The 11297-nt window shown below is 35.4% G+C and overlaps 1 long non-coding RNA gene and 1 pseudogene across 1 annotated transcript; one reads left to right on the top strand and one right to left on the bottom strand.

Moving 5' to 3' along the window:
- Positions 1 to 333: 333 nt before the first annotated feature.
- LOC127135663 (uncharacterized) lies at positions 334 to 708 on the bottom strand (annotated as a pseudogene).
- An 8089-nt stretch (positions 709 to 8797) lies between these two features.
- On the top strand, positions 8798 to 11080 carry LOC127076290 (uncharacterized). The gene is made up of 2 exons (XR_007786791.1): positions 8798 to 9265; positions 10707 to 11080. It is a non-coding gene; the product is annotated as an uncharacterized LOC127076290 (long non-coding RNA).
- Positions 11081 to 11297: the final 217 nt, after the last annotated feature.

Here is an 11297-nt window from a genome sequence, read left to right as displayed (position 1 = left end):
GATCTACCATGATTTTGGCTCCCACTGGGGCCACGTTCCACTGATCTGCCTCTTGTCATTGTCAAAGCTTCTACTTGGTTTGAGTTTTCTTGACGGTCTTCCTTATTTATACGCCTGGACTCTTCCTCAAGAATAGCTCCGACAACATCATCAAAGTCTAGACAGTCTGTAACATTATTATTTGTTAAGTTGACGACATGTGGATCATATGAATCTGGTAAGCTCTAAAGTAGAAATTCTGCACGTTCATTTTCTGCTATGGTAAAATTTGTCGATGTAAGTTGATCAAATATCGTATTAAGAGTGTTAATGTGATTTGTCATAGATGTGGATTCACTCATTCGAAGAGTGTAAAGTCTTCTCTTTAAGAAAATTCTGTTGTGAAGTGATTTGACCTCGTACAATTTGATGAGAACATCCCAAATCTCCTTTGCAGTTTTCTTTTCGGCAACACTAGACAAAACTGAATCCACCAATGCTAAGTGCAAGTTGGCAACAACGTTGTTATCCATCTCATTCCACTTCTCATCAGATATTCCCTCAATTCTATCTTCAATTGCTGCTAAGCAATTTTCCTTCCTCATGATTGCCTTTATCTTCAATTTCCACAGGGATAAATTACTCCCATTGAACTTCTCAATCTCAAATTTTTCCGTCATGGTAATTTCAATTATACCGGCTTGCACAATTTCATCGTGAATAATATTTGCAGCGGAATATGGACCAACAACAAATGCTCTAATACCACTTGTCGTCAACTTAACAAATAATAATGTTACAGACCATCTATACTTTGATGATGTTGCCGGAGCTATTCTTGAGGAAGAGTCCAGGCGTATAAATAAGGAAGACCGTCAAGAAAACTCAAAATAAGTAGAAGCTTTGACAATGACAAGAGGCAGATCAGTGGAACGTGGCCCTAGTGGGAGCCAAAATCATGGTAGATCAAAATCTCGAAGTAAGATGAATGTGAGATGCTACAATTGTGGCAAGAAAGGGCACTTGAAAAGAGATTGTTGGTTTAAGAAGAATGGTGAGAAGTCTTCTGAGGCAAGTTCATCTCAAGAATGTATTGCCAATACCTATGATGATGGAGAGATTCTATATAGCAGAGCAACAACTAATTCCAAAGGTAGTAAACAGCTCACTAATGTTTGGATAATTGATTCAGGAGCAACATGGCACATGACTCCTCGACGAGATTGGTTTTACACTTATCAACCTATCTCAGAAGGATCAGTGTTAATGGGAAACGATTACGCCTTAGAAATTGTTGGTGTCGATACTGTCAAAATAAAAATGTATGATGGTACAATTCGCACAATTCAAGAGGTACGACATGTGAAAGGTTTGAAGAAAAAATTATTGTCTATTGGACAATTAGATGATCTCGGGTGCAAGACCCATGTTGAAGGTGGGATCTTGAAGGTGGTGAGAGGTGCTCTAGTAGTGATGAAGGCAGAGAAACTATCTGCAAATCTATACATTCTTATGGGAGAGACCTTGCAAGAAGGTGATATGTCAATTGCATCAACTAGTCAAGAAAACTCAACGACAATGTGGAATCGCAGACTAGGCCACATGTCAGAGCGAGGCTCGAAAGTTCTTGCGGAATGTGATCTCTTACCCGAGCTCAAATCAGTAAGTCTACCTTTCTGTGAGCATTGTGTGGTAAGCAAACAAAATAGGTTGAAGTTTGATAGATCAACTACTAAGAGCAAACACATACTTGACTTGATTCATTCTAATGTGTGGGAGTCGTGGCAAATGTCCATAGGAGGAGCAAACTATTTTGTATCATTAATTGATGATTACTCCAGGAGATTGTGGGTATACCCAATCAAGAAGAAGTCGAATGTGTTTTCAATATTCAAGCAAATTAAAGCACTAATTGAGCTTGGAACTGGAAAGAAGATTAAATGTTTGAGGACAGACAATGGAGGAGAATATGCAGACGATGATTTTTTGGCATTTTGCAAGGAAGATGGTATAATGAGACAATTTACAGTTGCTCATATGCCTCAGCAGAATGGTGTAGCAGAGCAGATGAATAGAACTCTCCTAGAAAGGACTAGAGCTATGTTGCGAACTGCAGGATTAGCCAAGTCATTCTGGGCAGAAGTCGTGAAAATTGCCTGTTATATGATAAATAGATCGCCATCAAGTGCAATTGGTTTAAAGACTCCGATGGAGATGTGGAAAGGAAAGCCAACTGAGTATTCTACTCTACATGTGGTTGGATGTCCTGTGTACGTGATATACAACTCCCAAGAAAGAACTAAGCTGGATCTAAAATCCAAAAAATGCATATTTTTGGGCTATGCTGATGGTGTCAAGGGGTATCACCTGTGGGATCCCACTTCTCGCAAGGTTATTGTCAGCAGGGATGTAATCTTTGTAGAGAATGAACTGCAAAGGGAGTAAGAAAATGACAGTACTTCTAAAGATATCACTACTTTTCATATAGATGGAAAGTCTGTAGAAGATGATTCTTTTGAAGCAGAACCAGAGCACGGGGTACAAGAACTAGAGGAACCTGATGGTGTTGAAGTTCGACGACCAACACGTCAAAAATGGAAACCAAATTGGCAGTCAGGCTATGTTATGGCAAGCCATGATGCATATTATCTTCTAACAGAAGATGGAGAACCATCAACCTTTCAAGAGGCTGTGAGTTGCTCAAGGGATTCTCTATGGATGGCAGCAATGCAGGAAGAAATGGAAGCCTTACATAGAAACAAGACATGGGATCTTGTTGTACTTCCAGAGGGTCGGAAAAGCCATCGACAACAAATGAGTCTATAAGATTAAGCGTGATGGTAATGATCAAGTGGAAAGATATCGTGTAAGACTTGTGGTTAAAGAATATGCTCAAAAGGAAGGAATTGATTTCAATGAAATATTTTCTCCGGTGGTTAGACTTACCACTATCAGAGCAGTGTTAGCTATGTGTGCTGCTTATGATTTACATCTTGAACAATTGGATGTAAAGACTGCTTTTCTTCATGGAGAACTTGAAGAAGAAATATATATGCTACAACTAGAAGGTTTTGAAGAAAAAGGAAAAGAAAACTTGGTTTGCAGGTTGACCAAATCTCTGTACGGTTTAAAGCAGGCGCTGAGGTGTTGGTATAAGAGATTTGATTCTTTCATTATTAGCCTTGGATTCAACAGGTTGAGCTCAGATCATTGTACATATTACAAGAGGTTTGAGGAAAATGCTTTCATCATTTTGTTGTTGTATGTGGATGACATGTTGGTGGTAGGCCCCAACAAAGATCAAGTCCAAGAATTGAAGGCACAATTGGCTAGGGAGTTCGATATGAAGGACTTGGGGCCAGCAAACAAGATTTTAGGGATGCAAATTCACCTAGATAGAAAAGATAGGAAAATTTGGCTTTCTCAAAGAAATTATCTATGAAAAGTTTTGCGGTGCTTCAACATGCAAGACTGTAAGCCAATATCTACCCCACTTCCTATCAATTATAAATTATCCTCAAGTATGAATCCTAGCAATGAAGCGAAGAGGATGGAAATGTCTCGAGTACCTTATGCATCAGCGGTGGGAAGCCTTATGTATGCCATGATATGTACAAGGCCAGACATTGCACAAGCAGTGGGAGCGGTCAGTCGGTTTATGGCAGATCCTGGTAAAGAGCATTGGAATATTGTGAAGAGGATCCTGAGATACATTAAAGGAACCTCGGATGTTGCATTATGTTTTGGAGGATTGGAGTTTGGTGTTAGAGGATATGTTGATTCAGATTATGCAGGTGATCTTGACAAAAGAAAATCTACTACATGCTATGTGTTTACAATTGCAGGAGGAGCGGTAAGTTGGTTATCCAAATTGCAGATTGTTGTAGCTCTATCTACTACAAAAGCTGAGTATATGGCAGCTACCCAAGCATGCAAGGAAACTATATGGATTCAAAGGTTATTGGAAGAGCTCGGATACAAACAACCAAAAATTATTGTGTATTGTGACAATCAAAGTGTCTTGCACATTGCAAGAAATCCAGCTTTTCATTCCAAGACAAAGCACATAGGAGTTCAATACCATTTCGTTCGTGAAGTAGTAGAGGAAGGGAGTGTGGGCATGCAGAAGATTCACACAAAATACAACCTAGCAGATGTTATGACAAAGCCGATCAACGCTAACAAGTTTTATTGGTGCAATTCTTCTTATGGCCTATCTAAAACGTAGCAACATGGAATTAACAAGGGATATAAATTTTGGAAACAAACAAAATGACTTTAAGTGGGAGATTGTGAGGACATAAAATCATTTGTTTTGTAGAAAATGTGAATGCATTAGAAATCATTGATTTCTATGATAAAGAGAAGATTAAGCATAATTTACTAAATATGTATCAACTTATTTTAGTACATGAGTCTCTTATATATATAGAACTCATATTGTTGTTTATGCATTATCCTATAATCATTCAATTGTGTTTCTTCTCATTTCTATTCTCTTCTCTTATATTTTAACTGTGTTATAATTATTTCATGTTATTCTGATATCCAGTAGGAGGGTGATGATTCACTCAGCTTCAAATAATAGCTAATAAAAGATAAAGATGGATAGAGTTGGTTAGTTTATAGAAAGGAAAAAATATAATCTTTCCATAAGAACTAGACATGATAGGTACTCCAAGACTGTTATTGGTTATCACTTGGTGTACAAAGGATCCCACCCATTCATATAGTATAAGTTATAAGAATTTTGTTTTAAAAAAAAGGTTTTGATTGCAGGGTATGTAGGAAGTCTTGGTCATTCCGGTACAACTGATTTATATGACACATTTTTTCGTTTTTCGTCCAAAATTTGATTGCTTTTTCAAAATTGTGAACGATGTGGAGAGTTGTAAATATATTTAACAAAAGCTAAATATGAAATAAATTTGTAAAGTAGAATGCAAAGTTACTTAGATGAACTTAAAGAGATAATAATAGGAAGGGCAACAAAATCAAGACTTATATTGATTATTAAAGTGGTTCTCTCAATATATATATATATATATATATATATATATATATATATATATATATATATATATATATATATATATATATATATATATATATATATATATATATATATATATATATTATAAAAGCATAAATTTCATTATTCAATAATGATCATTTATTCCATTAAATTAGATTAAAAATTTTAAATTTTTTAAATGATATGATATGATAGAATGATATATTTTTATAAAATAACAATGTAAAATATTAAATTTTTTTACATGTCTATGCATCTCTATTAAATTTAAAAAATAATGAAAAACAATTTTATGGGAAAAACTAAATAAAAACTTTATCAAAGTAAACAGTGATGCAAACCTTTTCATATATGATGAATGAAATCTGGAGGCCATTTTTCGTAAGAGAGACGGAGAGGTCTTTAGCAGTGATGTGGAATCAAATATGTAAAAAAACGTGCTTTTCTTTTAACGTATATTAAGCCGATCGTACTAAGGATAGAGAATTTGTACCAAAGAAAACGAATCTCACTTTGCATAAAATAGAAGTGCAATCAAAGTGAGGATATGTGATTCTAGATCTTAGGAGAATGGTTCATTCATTCATTATGCGCCATAAATTTGGCAGGTGTGAAGTTGCTATGAGCCATGAATTTCTCCATACAGTTTTGCTTTGACTTTGTATCTTTAATGGTCCGCAAATTTCGCATATCATGACGTCTTTAGTGTTACGCCTAGTATTGCTTTGCAATATTCAAGCTCACAATCCCAACGCTTTTATTCACAAATCATACTGCTCCCTCTTCTTTTTATTATAAGATAAAATTTATTTTTTTAATATATATATATATATATATATATATATATATATATATATATATATATATATATATATATATATAAAAGTGGGATTCAACGTAAGTTTTTTTAAATGATTAATTGAATAAAAATGTTAATTACAACTACATAAAAATGTTAATCATTAGATTAAATTTAATTTAAATATTATAATTTGGAGTAAGTTAAAAAATTTACTCTTGGAATAAGAGGACTTGCAACATCTTGGAGAGTCTGGAAGAGAAATTCTCGCTTCTCCAGCATGACGTCATGGCGATCTTCGTCCATCATTTTAAGAGGGCAAGAAGACAGGTCGTCTCTCTTTATCATGATCTGGATTTAAGCCTGATGGATGCCTTTCAGGTGGTTTTGGATGGTTGACTAGTGGACGATGAATAGCTCCTCGTGTTTTGACCTTTTTGATGTATTTCTTCGCCTCTTCGAGGCATTTTGCAATTGTAATGAAGAGTGGCTCCCCTTGTTGCCTTTATTGCCTTTCATAGTTGTTCGTGTATCCTCGTTCCTCATGCAGTGATTCGTCTATTTTAAGAACTGCAAGGGGGCTTAACGTTTTATCTCTCTCCTAAGGTGGTAAGATTTTGTTTAAATATTTGGCATTTCGATCACCTATATGGGCGACAAGGATCACATTAAAGGAGTGCAACAATTTGATCGCCTCTCTAGATGGTCAAGATCCCACATAGGAAATTCAACATCTTGATCGCGTATATATGCGGCAAGGATCCCAAATAAGGATCTAGCATATTGATCGCCTCAATAGGCGACAAATATCTCACATAGAGATACAACATATAGATTGCCTTAACGGGTGGAAAGCATCCCACATAGAGATTTAGCACATTGATTGCCTCAATGGGCGGAAAAAATCTCACATAGATATCCAGCATATTGATTGCCTCAATGGGCAACAAGGATCTAACAAAGAGATTCAACATATTGATCGCCTCTATGGGAAGCAAAGATCTAACATAGAGATCTAGCATATTGATTGCCTCAATGGGCGGCAAGAATCCCATATAGAGATTGTCGCGTCGCGAAAAATATCCAAGTGCATCGCATGCTCGAAGATACAATAAATTCGCCACCAAATTTTATTTATTCCCGAAGGAAAAGGAAAATATCAATAAAACTCAAAGGGAAGAGAAAATGGGTAAGGACGTCGGTTATGCAAGGGGAGTGTATTAGCACCCCCATATCCGTTGTACTCAACAGAAACCATTTTGATTGTTCTTTGCATGGATTGGTGTTATTATCTAAAGGTTACTTGCGTTTGATTTTAATAAATGGGGGAAATAAGTTTATTAATTAATGTTCTCGCCAAGGATTCAAACCCTCGTGCCTATGTATTCTCATAGTGCAATGAGAAAATCAGAGCTTCGTAGTTTATGGTAAAAAAACTATGTATTGTTTGGTTGTTTTTATGGAACCATTATAAACATGCATGAAGGAGCTTGCCTAAGCCTGAGTCTCACAAGGCAAGAATGCATGAAATGGTCTGTCAAAGCTAGAGTCTCACAAGACATATATACATGAGAAAGGGTTTACCTAAGCCTGAGTCTCACAAGGTAAACGTAAAAGAAAAAGGGGTCTGCCTAAGCATGAGTCTCACAAGACAGACATGTATGAGAATGAGGGGTTCTCCTAAGCCTGAGTCTCACAAGGCGAGCATGCATGAAAAGGGTTTTAACCATGAGAATGTGATTAACCCATGAAGGAGATTAACCATGAACTGGTGATTAATCTTAAGAGTTGTGTATGGTTCAGAGATGAGTGTTTAACCAGGAGAAGGTGATTAACCCATGAAGGATGTGATTAACCAAGAGAAGGTGATTAACCTCAAGAGTGCATGGGCATCTAAAAAGTATAGTGTTTGGTCCAAAGAGAAATATGTTGATGATGTGGATTATTGAAGTATTGTCTATGGATTTGAAGGTTGGAAGTTATTTTGATTTGAATTGCACTAAAGTCTATGAATGAAGGTAAATACTTTGAATAACTAGGACATACATCCCATATTGAAAGACATTCAGAACAAGGGTATGAATAATCTCTCTCATTCTTCTCCATTACTTAAGACTCGTGGAACACAATGTGCATCATAATTAAAGAGGTATTTTGAAGTTAAAAAGAGTTTTTTTAAAGGATGAGGCAAGGCGTGCTTGAATGGATGAAGTTCAGCATGACCATGTCTTGATGTCCTTCTATCTTTGTAGTCTTGAATGTGAAACTTGACTTGAGTTTGACTTGATAGATCAGATGAGTGTAAGTATAAAAATCTATTTCAATCAAATGATCAAGGGACTTATGATCATTTGAATGAATAGGAGCTCTAAGGGGAGCATGCAAGTGTTCATGGAAAGTCATACAAAACAAATTTAAATCACAAAGGTAATTATGCTAATCCGCCAATAAGGAATCATGCTAAGAATCATTCATTAAGCACATGGAAATTATGAAGAAAATTAAAAGGCATTAAATCATGTTAAAATCTTAATTTTTAACTCATCATTAATTGAAATTAAAGAACTAACAATTAATCAATTAAGCCCTAGCCTAATTAAAATCTAATAAAATTAAAAGGCATTAAATCATGTTAAAATCTTAATTTTTAACTCATCATTAATTGAAATTAAAGAACTAACAATTAATCAATTAAGCCTAGCCTAATTAAAATCTAATAAAATGGATCACGCATTTTAATATGACTACTAAACAGTGCATTCTTTTTATAGGCATTTTTTTTGTGTATAAAAAAATTTAAAAGAAGAAAAAAAACAATAATATAATTAAATCACAATCTCTGCCAGGGGTGTATGGATGGATCAGGGTGTGTGGTTAGAAAAGGGGCGTTGGGCCCATGGTCCTTGGTTGAGTTCATAAATGGGAGGAGAATAAGCAAAGTGGACGTAAACCAGTAAAGCCCATTGGGCTTATGTGACTTGAGGCCCAATCATGAGGGAAAAGGTGGAGAGAGTCCAGTTTGCACCTTATTCCACTTTCTATCTCAATCAGATGATTCCATCTCCGTCTCCTACATTCTCACCGGAAATTGCTCCTCCGTGCCGGAGGCGACGGAGCCTCCCAAAACTAACCAAAATTAACACTAATGTATCCCTCCCATTCTCCTATCTTCACCTCTCAGCTTGATTCCGTCTAAAACCTACTGCATCCATCAAACCACAAAAAATACTCCAAGAACCCTAATCCTTTAAACAAAAATTAAATGCAAACGGAGGGGAATCAAAGCATGATACCTTGGGGCTTTGATTCCTCTCAGCATCCTCTACATCTTGGGAACAAGATTGAAGTGAAATCAAAGGGAAAGGTGGAAGATCCTACCTACATGGTCGAGGTTCACCCTAGAAAGTGTTGAAGCGGTTGAAGAAGAAATTACAGTGAAAAATACCAGAGATGTATCTTCAAATATTTTTCTACTCGTTCCTATTCCTCCTTCTTCTTCTTCTATGCACTTAGCATGTAGGATCTTGGTAGTGTTGTTGTTGCTGATTAGGAATCTTTATAGTGATGAGAGTAGAGGCTTAGCTCAGTTGAAACATAACTTTAATATGAAGTTATGCTCAACAATGGGGATTGGAGAGCTCTAAGTGATGATGGGGGAGAGTGGAGAGAATTGCAGAGAGTGGATAGTAATCTGAGAGTGAATTTGCATAGTGAATTTTTGTTAAAGGAGATTTAAGACAGTGTACCTTATATAGAGATTGGAGTAGAAGGAGATTTATAACCGAATTTAAGCAGTTAGGAAAAAGTAGTTAGGAGTTAGGTCAGGTGTTAAAATGGATGGAAAATTAGCTTAATCAGTGTGCAAAGTGGTTAGGAGATCGACAATGTTAGTTTGGTGTTAATGAATTTGAATTGGATAGCTAGTAGTGTAATTTGGAAATTAGTAGTTAGTTTGATGTTAACTGAACTATTAGGAAATTGATATTTGAACTGTTAGTGAATGTGAAATGAATTGCAATGTTAACTTGAACTGAGTAACAGTTATTATGTTAGAATAAGTTAGTTAAGTTTGTTGATAGTTAGTGAGTTAATTGGCTCGATGAGGAACTAGTTAGATTAATTAGTTGATATGGGTTAGTTTGAATGCTTAACTGAACTGTTAGAATGTTTGAACTATTTAAGAGGGATTGAGTTAGTTATTGGAACTGTTAGAATCAGATTAAAATGTTAGTTAGGAGGTTAGTGTTGATTAGTAGGTTATTGGTTATGTTAGTTAATTTGAATTGTTAGAAATGTTAATGGATTTAGGAATTATTTATTGCTATGTTGATTAGTAGTAATGAGAAAATGTTAGTGAATTTTGAAATCAATTAGCGTAATGTTAGTAATGGACTATTTACATGTTGATGATGAAAAAAGAATCGCTTGAACTGAATTATTAGTAGTTGAGTTATGCTTATGCAACTTGAGCTGTTATGGAAATGAATAGGTGCTTCAATTAATTTTAGAGATAGTTAGGGTTGTATGTTGTTAAGTTGAACTGTTAGTGAACCTGTTGAATGTGATAGTTAAGCTAATGGCAAAAAAAACAAGAGAAAGTTAAACTTAAGTAGAATCAACTGTTTGGGAATGAGAGTGTTAATGTGTGATGGTGCTTGTGTCTATCACTTGGATAAGTTAGTTTAAATATGTGAACTAAGCATGCTAGTTTTAGTTTATGGACATTTCTTTTGATGATTATGGCTTAGGAGCATTGGATGGTTGGTTTATGTATTATGAATGCACAAGTATGTTGTCAAATTGGATCATTATGGCATGAGTAATTAGTGCTTTGTATGTGTACGTGTGCTGCTGAATTTTGTTATGCATGACGCCTTCTTCTCATTGATGCAGAACTACTGTGTATATGGTGGAGTGAACAAGACTTGGCTTAGAATAGCATCGTCAAGATTGGCACGACATTTCAACATAGCATGGAATCATGGATCATGAAGAGGTTTTTGAGACCTAGAAGACTTGGAGGCATAAAATGAAATTTCTTGAGGATGAAGAAAAAGTAGGATTAGGAGTCAATTTGACTTTTGTCAATTGTTTGACCAAAAGTCAACAGTTGACCAAAAGTCAATTTTATGTCGAAAATGTGATTTCTTGTGTAGTGTAATTTGTGATGTTGATTTTTTAATGTATGATGGATGTTTAATATGAAAAAATTGACCTTGAATTGTAATGTGCGACTTGTTTCATAAGAAAAGTGACTTTCCCTCCAATTTTGAATTCAAAAACTTTGAGCCTTGAAATCCTTGAATTGCAATGAATGTGAATGTCTTAAATCCAAAAGAGAAAATGGCTAGTCAACTGACCATGTAAGTCCTCATAGGAAAATGTTCAACAAAAAGTCAACCTTCCATGGTTGACTTTGTTGACCAAAGTCAAACTTGAAAATGACTTCTAATTTCTTCTGCCTATGATGTAATACCTAATAGC

This window comes from Lathyrus oleraceus, chromosome 4 (genome assembly GCF_024323335.1).
Source record: "Lathyrus oleraceus cultivar Zhongwan6 chromosome 4, CAAS_Psat_ZW6_1.0, whole genome shotgun sequence".
Classification (NCBI taxonomy): domain Eukaryota; kingdom Viridiplantae; phylum Streptophyta; class Magnoliopsida; order Fabales; family Fabaceae; genus Lathyrus; species Lathyrus oleraceus.
This window is presented reverse-complemented; position numbering and strand designations above follow the sequence as displayed.